Raw genomic sequence first — 14,914 nt, 5'->3', positions numbered from 1 at the left:
TGAGCCCTTTTGCAGTGATTTTAAGGCCCTCAGGGTTCTGATGGGAGCCTGCTTGTGGCACAACTTGTGCCCCCTCACAGTGGTCATGACACCGAGTTGTCATCTGAAAATTGACTGTGCTGAAGCCTCGGCTGATCAGGAACCAGGGCCAGTTTGGGTACAGATGTAACACGGCCCCGCCCTGCTGCATCAGGAAGCCCCTGCTGGAGATCGGAAGATGGACGGGACCTTGGGAGTATAACCGCAGCAGATGCGAAAAACAGGGTCTCGAAGGCCAGTGGAGGGGGGGGGGCAGCCAGGATGAGGGACAGAGGCGTGGGTAGGAACGCATAACACCTGCATTCCGAGGGGATGCAAACAAATCTCGGTCTGTGAACCCCCACCAAACACTGGAACAGGGCAACAAGAAGTCATTGTGCAACTCCCACTCGTAGGTGTTGAACACCAAGCGACTCAACTAGTCTGCTTCTGCATTGCTGTCCCCCGGGAGGTGGACTGTCAAGATCCAAATCCCCTCTGTCAGGGCCCAATCCCAGATCGAAACCACCTCCATGAAGAGGAGGGGGTTGGGGGGAGGTAACGGGCGCCACACATTGTAGTAAAATTGTCCATCCTGACCAGAACCGACTTGTCCTTGATGAGGGGCAAAAATACCTTGAGGGCAAGGCCCACTGCCCTGAGCTCGAGCAGATTGCTATGCAGGAGAGCTTGCGTCCTAGACCATGCTCTATGAATCGCATAGCTCTCCAAAGTAGCCCCCAGCCCAAAAGAGAGGAGTCCGTCGTCACCACCAGAGTAAGCTCCAGTTGGGTGAACGGGGATCCCACTGAGACATTGTCCTGCATCAGCCACCAGCGAAGATCGGGCAGCAAGAGCGGAGGTATTGGGATCCTGTCCAACTGAGACCCCGTCTCCTGATCCCAATTGTCCACCAGATGAAGTGGACGGTGCCTCATCTTGAGGCAAGCATGCTGTACAGTGAGCACGCAGGAGGTCATCAGGCCCAAAATGTGCTGGAACCACTATGCCGAGGTGGTCCAGTTGGCCAGAAAGTGTCCCACAGCCTTGCGGTATTGGTCCAATGAACCCATAGGAAGACCAGTTCCTGAGATGGGCATAAGTGGGATTTCCTCTGGTTGAGGGAAAACCTCAGCTGATGAAGGGTATCTGCCAATCTGTGGCAGGAGTGCACCGCCCCTTCGGTTGACTTCACCCTAACCAACCAGTCGTCCAGATAAGGGTCTAGATGATGGCCCCCCAAGCAGAGAAGGCCCGCCACTGCATTCATCAACTTCATGAAGACACAAGGGGCCGTGTTCAGGCCGAAGGGCAGCACCTTGTATTGGAAGTGGTACGACATAATCGTGAACCATAGAAACTTGCGATGCAGTTGACATATGAGTACATGCAGGTCAGGTACTTAATATTGAGGTCCACGGAACACATCCAGTTCCCTGCACACAGAGACTCTGCTATGTGCGTGGGAGTAATCATCTTGAAGCGTTGCAGCAGTAAAGACAGATTTAGAAAGGACAGGCCCAGGACTACCCTCAGGTCAGCCTGGTTGTTCTTGGGTACTGCAAAAATAGTAACCGAAGGCCCGGGTTACAAGACGAACCGGCTACATTTCCTGCATTTCCAAGAGCGAAAGGAGCCACAGACCCAAAAGAGGAAGAGAGGATGGTAGAAGCAAAGGAAGAACAAGACTGAAGCCGGTGGAGACTACGGATAGGATCCACAGGTTGCTGAAAAGGCACTTCCAGGTGTCCTGGAACAGAGCCAAACGGTCCCCTACAGGCGAGCTGTGATCCCCGACCTTGACATGACTGCTTCTAGGCATCCGAGGCAGGGGCAGAAGAGGTGGAGCGGAAAAACCCATGCAATGTCCTCTGTTGCTTCCTCCTGTTGTCGCTGAGTGACCCGTCTGTCCTCTGTGTACCACGGTCACCCCTTGAAGCCATAGAAATCACAGGGTTTGTACTTGGTCCTACCTTGGGATTGAGGGAAGTTTTTCTGATCTGGTTTTGTCAGGATGGCCAAGAACTTGGCGATTTGAGTGGAATTTGTCATCAGTGGACGAATTAAAAAGGTCCATACCCTCAAAGTGCAGTTCCAGGATTCGCTCCTGCACGTCAGAGGACAACATTGTGGCGTGGATCCACGCCATCCTCATCTCAACCCCAAGGCACAGCCTCTGCTGGCTGTGTCAATGTGGGAGACCGAAGACTCCATGAGGTCTTGCGCAATGGCACAGGCATCTGTCAGACGGGCCTTAAAGAAGGCTCGTTTGTCGAAGGGAGCTCTCGCCACAGCTTCTGGTTAGCCGCAGCCATGATGGCATCTGCGTTGGGCTGCCGGAGATGCAGTCCTGAGATGGAGTAATAGCGCTTTCTCAAGGACTCAAGGACTTTGTCCTCCTTGGAGAGGCAACTCGAGGTGGCTCCCGTGAAGGAAGACGATGAAGATGATGGTTTAGAATACAAAGAGGCTGTGGCAACCACAGAGGAATGGGGCTGCGGTGGGAGGCAAGGAAGATTGACGCCTCATCGGCCAGTCTAATCCGGCTGTCTAACTTCTTGTTCATTTGGGCGTTGATGCTGGGCTTCTTCCAGACCTTCCTCGCCACCTGCAGAACATCTTTCTGGAGAGGAATGCCAGAACGGATTGTCGTGCATTTCCCCAAGACCTCTGCTAGCACACCCGACTCCTAGGGGGCTACCTCAGGAAGAGGGACCCCCAAAAACTCAGCCGGGCCCTGGAAGCGGACATGAAAGGGCTTAACGGATGCAGAGTGCTCATCCTCCTGGGCATCTTCGTCATCAATGCCCCAGTGCTCGCTGCGCTACATAAATAAATAAAAGTCCTACCTTGTATTTAAAATAGAATTCATGTAAAGATTACTAATAAACATCACAGTTATGTATTATGTGACATACTTTGCAGTTGGTTCTGCACGTGCAGCAGAATGTCAAAGACATGACAAACCCAGCAGGGATGCCATTTGCCTGCTGAGTAGCTACTCTAAAGATGGCTGAATGAATATATCTTTACAGGGCACCTTCTTTACAGCTGTGAAACAGTGTGTACCATAGGCACAGTTTTTGTTCTCACCCTTCTATGGCTCTGGGTATCCTTCACAAGCTTATTGATGCACTTGCACATTTAAGTTTACTCTTCGCCAATTTAATTTCTCTATCATCTATGCACTTTTTGGGTGGCCACAGACCTCTGAAATGGGGGGCAGTGGAGGAAAATTAGTGCTTGCTTCTGAACATCATCTTAGTGCCACCTGTTGGGGCTCTATGCTTGCCTTAAGCATAGGCATGTGTTTAATATTGTAAAATGATGCATTGTTTTTAACCTTTACTTTTCTGAAGGGAACCCCCTCTCCCCATTTTTGCAGTGGTTTAAAAAATGCATGTTGTGTATTGGAATATAAAAGTGATTGCTACAGTGTATGTGTTTTATGATTAGAAAGAACTCCAAAGATAATGTTAAGTGGCACCAACGAAACCAATGCGGTTTTGCATATTAAAGAACATTGTGGGAAGATAAGAATGATCAAAGAGCTTTATATCCTTAATATGTCACATTACGGTGAGTAATGTATCCCTTCTGAGGCCATGCTGTGCATAGATTAGCAAACAGTGTTAGAAGGAGGTGGGATGTGAGAAGGGTCATGAGCGAACAAATGTCTTAGAACTGCTTGTCCCACTTGAGTATCTGTCTTGGCATGAGTGTCAATGCAGTAGTGCTGAGTAAAGGTGTGAATAGAGCTCCATGTAGCTGCTTTGCAAATGCTGTCAAGGGGTACGTTTGCAATGAAAGCCGAGTGGCCCCATTACCTCCTGTAGAGTGGGCCTTTTGGCGTAAAAGGCAGTGTTTTATCTGAAAGGGAATAGCACACTTGGATACATCCGACTATCCACCTAGAGATGGTATTCTTAGATACGTGATCTCCCTCTCTGCCTGGAGCTATGGAGATGAACAGTTGATCTGTTTTTCTTAGCGGTCTGGTATTGTCTACATAGTAGAAGACCACCCTCCTCACATCTAGTGTGTGGAGTTTTACCTCAGCAGAGCTTTTGTGTTCCTGGAAGGCGGCCGGTAGCTCAATACACTGGTTAACATGGAATTTGGAAATGAACTTCGGTGAGAACCTAGGGTGAGTGTGTAAAACCAGTGTACCCTTATGAACAGTAAAGAAAGGATCCTGCACTGACAGAGCTTGGATTTCACGACCCTTCTTATGGATGTGATGGCTACTAAGAAGGCAGTTTTATAAGTCAAGTGTTTGAGACTAGATTTGTGCATGGGCTCAAAGGGGGGGTGCCATGATCTTAGCAAGTACCACATTAAGGTCCCAACCTGGTGGTGGGTTAGAAATTGGAGGGTGGAGTCTCTTTACCCCTTCCATAAATGCTTTGACAACTGGCACTTTCCACCACGACACCTTGTTATAGGAAGTGGTGTAGGCTGATAAAGCTGCCAGGTGCACTTTAAGTGAGTTAAACACTAACCCTGCATCCAATAGGTGGAGCATATAGGTGACGACATTGGAAGGAGTACAATTAACTGGGTTGATTTGCTTAGTTTGGCACCAAATCCAAATAACAAATCGTTTCCATTTCTCATAGTAACAGTGCCTTGTGTTAGGGTTTCTTGATTCTTTCAAGATATCCATACATCTCTGGGGTAAATTGAGATGTCCGAACTCTATGACTTCAGGAGCCATGCTGCAAAGTGCATTGAGTTGGGTTGACGATGCACTGTTAAGCCCTCGTGCTGTGAGAGTAGGTTGTACCGGCACGGGAGTTTGATGGGGTCGCACACCGACAATTTGCATAGGTGTGGGTACCACGGTTGTCTTGCCCACATAGGAGCAACTAGGATGAGCGTCATCGGTTCACTGTGGATCTTGTTGACCACCTTCCTCATCAGAGGGTTTGGTGGAAAAGCGTAGGCAAACATCCCTGACCAATTCATCCATAGAGCGTTCCCCTTGGATCCTGGCGGGGGGAACCTGGATGCGAAGTCTGGACATTGCCTACTTGTGGCGAAACCCCACTGAGAGAAGAGGTCTCCTATGACTTTGTGTAGTGTCCACTTGTGTTCTTCTGAAAGGGGATTCCTGCTCAGAGCATCTGCTAGCGAGTTGAGATCCCCTGGAACATGTTGGGATGACAGGTAAATCTTACGTTTGAGTGCCCATCTCCACATTTGCTGGGCAAGCCTGGACAGATTTGGCGAATTAGTGCCCCTTGTTTAAGTAAAACATCGCCGTCGAGTTGTCTGTTAGGATCTGCACGGACTGGTTGGATAGTAGGGGTTTGAATGCCCGAAGTGCCCTGAAGACTGCCAGAAGTTTTAACAGATTGATGTGGTTCTGAGCCACCGTGTGAGACCAGAGACCCTGAGCTGTTTGGTGAAGGTAGTGGCCTCCCCACCCTGCCATGGTGGCGTCTGTTGTGACAACGGCCTGTATCTCTGGATCGTAGAAGGGTTTCTCCTTTGTAAGATTCTCTCTTGTCAACCAGTGAAGACTCTGTACTAGTGTTGGAGAAACGACTAGTAGATCGTGCCACTGACCACTTGCTTGAGACCAATGTTTCGCCAACCATTCCTGCATGGGTCGAATGCGCAGGTGCGCATGGGGAACCAGGTAAATGCAAGATGCCATCATGCCTAGCAAACTTATCGCTTTGCGCACCCTTATTTGGCGACTGGGTTGATATCGAGGAATATGCAGCAACATATTCTGAAATCTTTCCTCTGATGAAAAGGCCAACCCCTCTTGGGTGTTTAAGACAGCTCCTAGGAACTGTTTTGAGGTGCTTGGCACCAGGCTTGATTTTTTCTCGTTGATTGGGAAGCCCAATTGGAAGAGGTGGTTGATTGTTCTTTGAATGTTTTGTCTGCAAATGAACGGGGTTTCCCCCTGTGATGAGCCAGTCGTCCAGGTAAGGGTACACTGGGATTGCCTCCCTGCGTAGGTGCGCCGCCACCACCGCCAGTACCTTGGTGAATACCTTTGGAGCAGAAGCTATACCAAAGGGCAGCACTTTGAACTGGTAGTGCTGGTTGTTCATTTTGAAATGCAAGAATTTTCTGTGCGCTGGGAACATTGAAATATGAAAATAGGCGTCTTTTGTATCCAATGTTGCCATGTAATCCCCCTTTCTTAGTAGGGGGATAACCCCTTGGAATGTAGTCATGCAGAATTTTTGTGGCTTGACAAACTTGTTTGCAGGGCGCAAATCTAATACTGGGCGCATTATTTGATTTTTTTTGGCACAAGGAAGTAGGTTGAATAAATACCCCCGTTTACCAGGTTGCCAGGGATGAGTTCTATGGCATCCTTTGCAAGTAGAGTGGCAATCTCCTCGGGAAGGATTTTTTGGTGCTCCAATGAGTGTGCCTTCTGTCTTGGAGGATGGTCGTGGGGGCGCGCTAACAGTTCTATACAGTATCCTGCAAACACTGGACAGCACCCATCTGTCCGAAGTGATCCCCTCCCATGCGTGGGTGAAGGTGGAAATGCGCCCCCTACTGGGGATGCATGGGAGGGGACCCGAAGCGTAACGTCACTGTTTACTAGGTGGCGTACCACCTCTGGCGGGGCTGCCTCTACCCCTAGTGCGGCCCCTGTGCTGGCCACTGGTGAATCCCTGTGTTTGGAACCGATTGTTGCCCCATGAGGTTCCTTGATTTTGATAGTAGTTGGAACGCCTTTGGGAGCTTTGGCCGCGAAAGCGACGCAAATTATTATTTCCCCTCTGACCTGGGGGTTGATTTGTGAGTTGGCTGAGAGATTTTAGGGTCTCGTACTCATCTTTAGCCGTCTTTAGTGCCTCTTCCACTGCCCTGCCGAATAGAACGTTAGGCTCTACCGGCATGTCTATAAGCGTGGCTTGGGTTTCGGGTTTGAACCCCGACTGCCTTAGCCAAGTGTGGCGCTTTATTACTGTGCCTTCGGCTATTAATCTTCAAGCATTATCTGCTGCATCAAAATTTGTTTTCAGGATGCATCCAGATACGGATCTTCCATCTGCTGTAATTTGGGCCAACTGGCCTTTTAGTGGTTCAGGTGCAGAGGCTACTAGAGCAGCTACTTGTTCCCACTGATGGCAGTTATAGCTTGCTGAAAGAGTGGTACTGTTAGCAATACGTGCCTGATAGGCTGACGTGGAGGCAACTTTCCTACCCAGAGCATATATTCTTTTGGTCTCCTTATCGGGAGGTGCTTCTGAAGAAGCTAGTGGTGTACCTGCCCTCTTTCTGGTGGTTGATACTACCAGGGAGTTGGGTTTTAATTGACCCCTTATGTACATGGGATCGGAGGGTGCGGGGCGGAAACAAATTTCCACTCATGGATTCACTGCACGAGTCAGATTTGGGGTCACCAGCGAGTGATCAATTCTACGCTGGATTGATTTTAACATTGGGATAGCCTGGGTAATGACTGTCTTATCCCCTAGGATTTCTTCTGCGAAACCCCATCTTCTTGGACACCCTGTGTCTATGTGAAAATGAGCTGCTGCTTGAGCCAGTACCTCATTGAGGAGTGGCTGATTATCAATCGGTGAGTCATGCACCGGGGGTACTTAAGAATTGGGGAGTCAAGATTGTAGGCTTCTGCCTCATCCTCTTCTTCCTCTTCCTGGTTCTGGTCATCCCCATAATAAGAAACCCGTCTTGTCTTCCAGCCTATGTGTTTCTGTCTCCTCTCCATATGACTCTGGATGGTAAGGTTCAATTAGCAAAGGGTCTGAAACCAATCCCTGTGCTGTAGCCTCAGGGCGGAGTCTTTTAGTAGGGGGTTGAGAGTCCTTGGGCCCCGAAGGGGCAGAGGTAGCTGGTGTGTTTGCATATCTATGGAAAAAATGAGGGTCTTGGGTCTGGCATGGATTCACATGCTCATGAATATTCCCGTCGTCAGGCTGGAAAACCTCGGTAAAGAAAAAAATCAGTATCAGTTTCGTTTCTAATCTGTCTTTCTTAGTAGTAACCAATCACTGGTCTCTGGGTCATACTGCCCCCAGCCAATGACTGCCCCCAGCCAATGACTGCCCTCTCCCTAAGCCCCGCCCCTGGCAGCCATCCTCAGATTTGGTAGCACGTGAAGCGGCAGTATGACCAAGTGAAGAGCCGCAGAGGGGAAAGAGGGAGGGTTCGCATGTGAACCCATGCCAGACCCATGCTGGAGAACAACAGTTACAGGTAAGTAACTTGTTCCTTCTCCAGCATGGGGTCTGGCATGGATTCACATGCTCATGAATATAAGAATACATAGTAGTACACGCATGCACAACCACGGGATGTGGCAAGGCTCAACATTAAGCATTACATAAAACTCAACATTAAGCATCTCTTACCTCCTCACCAGGCTCACCTTAAGCAAACAGGTTGCGCAGCACTGCCTGGCCGACTCTGGACTCCTCCCTGGAATCCCGGTCGACACAGTAGAATCTCGTGAAGGTGTGTGTCGACCTCCATGTAGCAGCCCTGCAGATGTCCAGCAGGGGCACACCAGACAAGAACGCTGTGGTAGCAGCGATCGCTCTGGTCGAATGGGCTCTCGGACGGCCAGGCAACTGTCGGTTTGCCAACCGATGACAGTGCATGATGCAGCCGGAGAGCCATCTGGAAATGGAAGCCTTCGAGAGAGCCTTCCCTTGGTTCACAGGTCCAAAGATCACAAACAGTTGTGATGTCTTCCGAAAACTCTTAGTTTGGTCCATGTAGAACTTCAGCGCTCTAGCTACATCCAGCGAGTGCAAAGTCCTCTCGGCCGACGACGGGAAGAAAATTGGCAACACCAAGGGCTCGTTGAGATGGAAGTCCGACGGCACCTTGGGCATGAAGGAGGGGTGCGTCCTCAGCACCACCCTCGTCTCGTGAAAAGTCAAGTATGGAGGCTTGCAGGATAGGGTCTGAATCTCTCCCACGCATCGTGCGGAGGTGATGGTCACAAGGAACGCTGTCTTCCACGACAGGAACTTCAACGGAGCCAAAAGCAAAGGCTCGAATGGCGGGCCCATGAGCCTGGTCAGCACCACGTTGAGCTCCCACGCCGGGGCTGGAGCCTTCACCGGCGGGAACGATCAGAACAGTCCTTTCATGAACTCCTTCACCAGGCGATGAGACCACAGGGATGACCGTGTTGCAATTCTGGTGTATCGGGAAATTGCTGCCAGATGTATCTTAATGGAAGCATGAGCAAGTCCAGCTTTGGCCAGCGACAGTAAGTACTGTAGCACTTGAGGGGCAGTAATCCGAGGAGGGTTAATCTTCTGTGCACGGCACCAGACAGAGAACCTCTTCCAGTTGTGTACGTAGCACTTGAGAGTTGAGGACGCCCTCTTTGCAAGAACCTCTCTGCATTCGGCCGGAATCTCGTACCCTCCAAACTCTAGTGCTGCAGGAGCCAGGCCTGCAAGTTCAGCGACACTGGGTCGTGATGAAGAATGGCGCCTCCTTCTCTGGAGAGAAGATCTGCGTCCGTCGACAGTTTGACTGGTGGGGACGCTGACAAGTCCAGAAGGTCCGGGAACCAGATCTGTCTCGGCCACCTCAGTGCGACGAGGATCATCCTGCACCGGGACCTCTTGAGTTGGTTGATGAGCCTGAGCGGCAACGGCGGGAACGCATACAGGAACAGGCCGTCCCAGGGGAACGAGAAGGCGAACCTCTGGCACTTGGAGTTTGTCGGCGTCGTGAACAGGTCGATTTGGGGTTTGCCCCATCGCCGGAAGAGTTGATCCACTTGATCCTGGCATAGTTCCCACTCGTGGCACGAGTGCAGCTCCCTGCTGAGTGAGTCGGCGATGGTGTTTTTTATCCCTGCTAGATGAAAAGGCACCAGAAACATCCCCTGGGCAACGGCCCAGTGCCACAGATCCTGGGCTTCCTTGGACAGGGCTGGGGATCTGGTTCCTCCCTGTTTCCAGATGTAGAACATTTGGTGTTGTCGGTGAAGATCCTCACCACCTTGCCCTTGAGGGACGGGAGGAATGACTTTAGGGCCCAGAACACTGCTCTGAGCTCCAATATGTTGATGTGGAGCAGCCTCTCCTCCCGGAGCCACAGGCCTCTCGCATGAAGATCTCTGGTGTGTGCTCCCCACCCCTCCAGGGAGACATCCGTCCTCACCGTCGCCTGGTATGCTGGGGTCTGAAAGTCTGTGCCCGCCGCGAGATGCGCGCGTGTCCCACCATCGAATTGCCTGGCGGAATGCCTGATTGAGCGAGATCTTGTCCTCGAAGCTGCCCATCGCTTGCAGCCAACGGGCGTCGAGAAACTCCTGCAGTGGGCGCATCCGAAGCCTGCACAGGCGCACCAGATAGATGCAAGAGGACATCATCCTGAGCAGGGACTTGATGGACCTCACTCTGGCCACGTCCGTGGCCAGCAGACGCTGTACCTTGCCCAGGATGGCCTGCGTTCTTTCCTCCGACGGCAAGGCCAATCGCGCCACTGTATCAAGCTTGGCTCCCAGAAACAGCGCGACCTGCGACGGAACCAGGTGGGATTTGGGGAAGTTTATGGAGAATCCCAGGTCCGCGAGCAGCCGGACGGTCTTTGCTGTGTGTTCTACGGCGAGTTCTGGATCACCCTGCAGGTGCAGACGCGCCGCCACTGGTGCTAGACACTTGGTGAACACCCTGGGCGCTGACTTCAATCCGAATGGGAGGGCCTTGAACTGGTAGTGCCGCCCTTGTACTACGAACCTGAGAAACATTCGGTGCCCTTTTATGATCGGGATGTGGAAGTATGCATCCTCCAAATCCAACGACGATAGGAATTCGCCTTCCTCCAGCTGGCCCAGCACGTGCTGGAGGGTGACCATCCGGAACTTCTGTGCCTTGATGTATTTGTTTAGCTGACACAAGTCCAGGATGGGACGCCAACCTCCTGTCTTCTTTCTGACGAGGAAGTACCTTCAGTATACTCCGGAGTCTCTTTGGGACCAGCTCGATGGCTCCTTTCTTGAGCATCACCCTTACCTCTAACAGTAGTTGAGGGACGTGGTTTTCCATCCTGGCCACGGGAGGAATTCGGGGGCACTTCTTTAGAAATTCCAGAGTGTGCCCGTGGGCCAGGGCATCCAGCACCCAACTGTCGGTGTAGATGGTGCTTCGTTTGGGGCCCGACGTGACGGCCAGTTCAGTCTTGCTTGGAAGCGGCCTTGCCGCCCTGGCCTCCCTGGCAACGACGGCGAGATCCATCGGACTTGCCTCGTCCCCTGTAGGCTTCTTAGGACAAGGAGCGGCCTGCTTGACGGTAGGTCGAGGAGCCGCCGCCGAATCCTTTGGAGGCACCTTGCTTGCCTCCGGAGTTCCGAAAGAGTAGCCGCCGTTGCTGCAGAACTCTGAAGGCCCGAGCCGTCTCCGTGTTGGTCTTAATGGCCTTCAGCGACTCATCCACAGTCTTTCCAAACAGATTGTTCCCGTCGAAGGGCATGTCCAAAACCTTGGCTTGCACGTCCTGGCAGAAATCCGTCGCCTTGAGCCACCCCCGTCATCGAAGGCAAACACCGTTGCCCAACTGGCGGAAACCGGTGTCGGCAATGTCCGTGGCCACAGTTATGGCGTAGTCCGACGCCACCTCAACCTCCTGTAGGATCGCCAGGGCCTCTGCCCTCTTGTCGTCCGGGAGGAAGTCCAACAGGGGGGCGACCTTGTACTACAATTCCCTGTCGTAGCGGGCCATGATCGCTAGGGCGTTGGCCGCCTTAATCGTCGTCGCCGCCGACGAGATGACTCTTTGTCCCACGGCATCCAGCTTCTTTCCCTCGCCGTCCGGTGGGGAAATCGAGGATGAAGCCGATGCCCCCCCGCTTTCTTCTTGGCCGCAGCTGAGACGACCGAATCTGGGGCCGGCTGCGCCCTAAGGCACAACGGGGCGGCGTCAGGGACCCGGTACTTCTTCTCATACCGGTCCCCCTTGGCAGGTGTCGTGGACGGGTTCTTGAGGAGGACAAGTCCCTCGTCCCAGATGTCATCCAGCAACGGCACCGCGAGGACTGTCTTCCTTTTGGCCTAGCGCCGTTGGTAGAGGAAGCCTTCCTTCTTCTCGGCAAGGCAGAGTTGATAAAGCTCAGATGCCCTGGCAATCATGGCGTGGAAGGAGCCAATCTCGTCGGGCGGGGACGCCCGAGGAATCGGAGACGGGAGGCCAGTCCAGTCGTCACCGTCGTCATCATTCGTCCCCATTGTGGCTGTGTCCGTTCCCGTGTCGTCCCTCGGGATTGGGGAAGGCGACAAAGGCTGAGAAGGCCGTGAGGGCTGATGGGGCACTGGATGAATTCTCCTCCTCTTGTTCGGAGGGCTTCCCGACGGACCCAGTACAGCTGGGTCGTCCATCGGGGGTAGGAGCAGCCTCGTCCTTATCTCCTTACATAAGGCTTGTATTGCCGTCAAAATGGCCACTGAGTTGCCCTGAGGCTCGGGGTGCAACGGGCGTGCCGGTAGCGACGGTTGTTCCTCCGCGGTAACCTCGTTGTCGTTGCCACCCTCACTCTCGTCGTCCCCCTCCTCGGGATTCCTCGCGTGGGGCTGGGCCTCTTCAAAATTCTCAGTCAGTTCCTCCTCGGAGGTTGTGTCCATACTGCCACCGCCCCCCCTCTTTTTCCACCGGGGTCTTCACGGGGGTCTTCTCAATGGGCTTAAAAGAGGATTCCCTCCGCGGAGGCAGGGAACCTCTGGACCCCGAGGTCGCCTCCACTGGGATAGCCTCCACAGGCTTCGCCAGGGCCGCAGCGACTCCCTCGATAGAGGCCTTAGCCGGGTGAATCAAGGCCTTCACCACCCTGGGCGCGCTTGAGGCCTTCACCTTAGGGGGAGGGTCACCGCCTCGCTCCCACTCGGCCGGTTCCTCTGAGATTGACCGGGGCCTCTCCAGAAGCTTAGCTGGGTTCTCAGATTGCCTCTTCCCCGAGCCAGAGCGTTGGCTCGCAGTTGATGGCGTCGGTGAAGGTGCGCCCTGCCTGGCAGCCGAGGAGCCCGACCGTTCGGCGCTCCCAGTGCTCGCGGACTCGCAGTGCTTTGCCTTCTGTTGCGCCCCCGTCACCGGGGCGCCTTCACAGGACTTAGAAGACCGCTCAGACTTCTTCTTCTTCTCACCTGCTGGGCTCTTGCCTTTCAGCCAGTTGGAGAAACGGGTCCGACGATCCCTCATCGTCCGATCCGACATGTTAAAGCAAAACGCACAGTCCTTATCCACGTGCGTTTTGTCCTCGTGGAGGCAGTAAAGGCAGTTCGAATGCTCGTCCTCCTTGAACGCATTTTGTAGGTTGCATCCAGGGCAGATCCTGAACAGTTTGCCGGGAGTCGAGCTTCCCTTCTCCTGGGCCATGTTCTTCTCTTCTACGAGGTAGGCCTCAGAAACTTCTGGAATCCTCTAAGCAGCGTAACACAACGAAAACTTCACCCTTGAGGGGCGTAGATAAATCCGAAACGGGTCCCCGTTGATCGGAAGTAGAAACGGTGGAGCTTGAGGCTCGATTAAACTGAAAAATGAGATAAATCTCTTTGAAAAAGCGCAAAACGCAGTAAAAGCTCGAGAGCTATAGCACAAGGACTCCCAACACTTGAGCGTGTGGTAAAAATCTGAGGATGGCTGCCAGGGGCGGGGCTTAGGGAGAAGGCAGTCATTGGCTGGGGGCAGTATGACCCAGAGACCAGTGATTGGTTACTACTAAGAAAGACAGATCAGAAACGAAACTGATACTGATTTTCTCTTTACCGAGGATTCCCAGCCTGACAGGGAATATTCATGAGCATGTGAATCCATGCCAGAGCCCATGCTGGAGAAATATAAATATATATATTTGGCCATAACTTTAGCTGCTAGAGTGCCATGACTCCTAGCAGCTCAAAATTACGTGGGCAGTGTTGTGGACCAGAAAATCTCAGAAAAACAAAATTGTCTTTATATTTAAGAAATGAAAAGCAGTAAATTGAAAATAAACTGCAATAAAATGCTGCTCCTCTGGCAATCTGCCGCCCTGGGCCTAGTCGCTGTTGTTGTAAATACATCTCTGCTTCCACCTTGACAAACGATTCTTCAATGCCCTGTGACCGAGAGCGCTGCAGGCCGCACATGAGTGCCAGCGGTGGTCGGGCCCCAAACACACAAGACAGAGTGCATGGGTGTCCAAGACCAGGAATGAGCAGGTCGTAAGAGGCACATCTCGTGAATACTCCTGTGGCCGACATGCGCCGGGGGAGGCGAGGAACCAAAGGGAAGTAAAATAAGAATTGAAACAAACAGGGAGCAAGCACAAAGCTTAAGTCTCTGCGCTAGCTGGCAGGTCTGACACTGTCCGTGCGGAATAAGGGGCTGCGGTGAGGTGCCGAAGGTCGGAGCCTTGGGAAGGCATTCCCATGCCCAAGGCTGCGCCCCAGGTGCTATAATAAATTTAAAGGGGAAGCTACATTTTTCGCTGCAAAAAGTTCTGATACCGTCTCCATGCTGGGGGATACCCACAGGATGGAGGAAAAAGGACGTATAAGTATACAGAAATACACATATCCAAAACCTCATTGGGGGCAGACCTTCTCCTAGTGCCATGTACCGGGGAATATCTCTCCCTTGAGTAAATCACCCAAAACATTCATGGCTTATGTAACTGTGGGCTATCTCTCCCTTGATCCAGTGTGCAGTGAGATAATACTTATACAAATCAAGGAAGCTCAATTTCTGAAAGGTTAATCTAAAGAATTACTCAAAGTCTAGTAGCAGATTTACTCAAAGTAAGACTGGGCGCAAGGAGTCTCTTGATTACTTCCAAAGATAGCTCAATTCTTGCACAACATAGCTTCTCCAGAACAAAGCAAGAGGTCTGACTAAAACCAGTTTTGCCCTTTTTTGCCTATTGACGATGGAAGGAATGATGCCCAATCTATGGAAT

The sequence above is a fragment of the Ambystoma mexicanum genome, chromosome 12 (assembly GCF_040938575.1).
Source record: "Ambystoma mexicanum isolate Mex_15411 chromosome 12, UKY_AmexF1_1, whole genome shotgun sequence".
NCBI lineage: Eukaryota > Metazoa > Chordata > Amphibia > Caudata > Ambystomatidae > Ambystoma > Ambystoma mexicanum.
Note: the sequence above shows the minus strand (reverse complement) of the source record.